This window comes from Pygoscelis adeliae, unplaced genomic scaffold (assembly GCF_000699105.1).
Source record: "Pygoscelis adeliae isolate BGI_AS28 unplaced genomic scaffold, ASM69910v1 Scaffold38, whole genome shotgun sequence".
Classification (NCBI taxonomy): domain Eukaryota; kingdom Metazoa; phylum Chordata; class Aves; order Sphenisciformes; family Spheniscidae; genus Pygoscelis; species Pygoscelis adeliae.
Window position 1 is genome coordinate 10,808,592 of NW_008825614.1, and position 2,121 is coordinate 10,810,712.

Genomic DNA, 2,121 nt, shown 5'->3' on the forward strand with positions numbered 1-2,121 from the left:
GAGCATACTGCATAATCCCTAAGGAAATTGCTGTGTGGCTTTTACCCCACAAGGTAAAAAAGAGCTTCCTGCATCTGTCTTCACTGCCCCTCTTCCCCTGACATCTTGCACGTCCCCACCACTGCCAACAGCTCCTGCCACTCCTCACCCAATGGCTGTGTCATCAGCACCCAGTGCTCATGTCTCAGCCTCGCACAGGAAGGAAGCGCATTTCTTTCTTTCCCTCTTAAAATAAAATAAAAATAAAGGCCCTAAAAGGGCATTCTGTCCTATTTTAAAATCCTGAATTTGGTCTTCTTAAGCCTCAAAGGGAGAGTGAGTGAGTGAGCGAGACCAAAGCCTTTAAGCTAATTAATACCTTCCCCTCCCTACTGCTCAAAGATTTTTTTTTTCTAAAAATACATCCATAGCCCATTTTTAATGCCATCTTCCTTCACATCAATGTCCCCAATAAAGCAGAGGAGCTGAGCTATCATCTCTATCTCAGGATCTTCCCCTCCCCTCACTTTGAAGCTGGGATAGGGAGGGAGAGAGGAGGAGAGGCCTTGGAGTCTGGTATCTGGGCAGCTGTCCTATAGGAAGGGCTGATGGAGGCAAGAGTATAGCCAGGCAAGAGATACAGATGGGACCTCACATGGGTGGTCTCCAAAAAGCCCCTTCCCTCTAACACAGGAGGAAGAGCCCAAGTGAAGGGATCATCCACCCCAGAAGATGAACATAACACTTGGCTTTGCTTCCAGAATATAAAAAAGCAGGTGGGCAGGAAACACAAAACCAGCTAGAAGGAGGACAACAGAGGTGGGTCTGTTTTATGCTAGAGAAGACAATCTTCGTGCACACGCACTTGTGTGTGTTGAGGTGGGAGGGCACCTCTTGGTGCCATCTCTTTGGAAAAGTACTCATCCATTCCAGGAAGATTCCTGGGCTTAAATCCCTCCCTTCTGCTCCTTCAGAACTGCTTGGTGTTTCCTTTAGTAAGCATGCGCCATACATATGCTACCATACAGGTGTATTTACATGTGATGAGGTCTGCTAGGTCTCAGCAGAGGTCTCTGGTACAATGCTCCAATATAACAACAGAAAGTTTTGGTGTTCAGAGTGAGGCCATCTTTGCGTTGTACTGCAGCTCAGGACAGTCTCTCCTCCTCTCAAGCTCTCTTTCACTCGTGCACTTCCTCGCTTGGAACCGGCTGCTGCAAGGAGATAATATTTGAAGAGCGATGAGGAGAAAGCGTGGCAAGTGGTACAAGTTCTCAGCTCCAGCTTAGCAGGCAGCAGCAGCGGTGGCAGGGGGAACTCCACCCACAGGAGTGCCCCGAGGTCAGTCCTTGGCACGGGCGAGTCCGTTTCTCTCCGAGGCTGGTGAAGTTTTGCGGTGGGTACAAACCTATGGCCAGGTAAATGCAAGGCAGGGAAGGAGGTCGAGGAGTAGCAAACAGAAGACACAGTGCCTATAAAGCAGCAGGTCATCAAGCCTCTCAGGAACAGGGCAGCAAAGTGCTACATGGAGACAGCACGAGCACGGGAGGCCAGCTGGGCTGGCAGGGTGGGAGGATGTGGGAGCATGTAGGTTGGCAGTTTCTATAGATGGCTCCTCACAATTAGCATCATCTTGAGGGGAGACAGGGTAAGGGTTAGGTCAGTCAGCTTTTTTTTTTCTTTTCTTCTTCTTTTACTAAAAAATAAATCACAAACTAGATCTCTGTAGGCAGAAAGGGTCCCCAGGAGGTGGTGGGGAAGGGAAGCGGGGAAGTCTGTGCTGTTTTGGTGCTGGTGGTGTGGCTACACGAGGCTGCGTGAGCCACTGGAGTACCTGCGCCTCTGAAGCAGGGAGCTGGGAGGGCAATACTGGTGGGGGTGGTTGTAGGGAGGTGGTGGAGGTGGGAGGGGAGGCTGATGGACCAGCTTCATGGGGGTCCCGGGGAGCCCACTGCCCACACCGCGCCAGGGGGTGGAGGTGCAGGAATCGGAGGTGACATAGCGTGTCAGAGTCTGGTTGAGGGCCGGCTCCATTCGAGCGAGACACGGCTTGTCCAAGACAATGACTTTGACAATCTGCTGGCACTGTACAAGTGTCCCCGCCGAGGCGGGGTGCGAGGGCACCAGTGCTGTCTCCCGCCG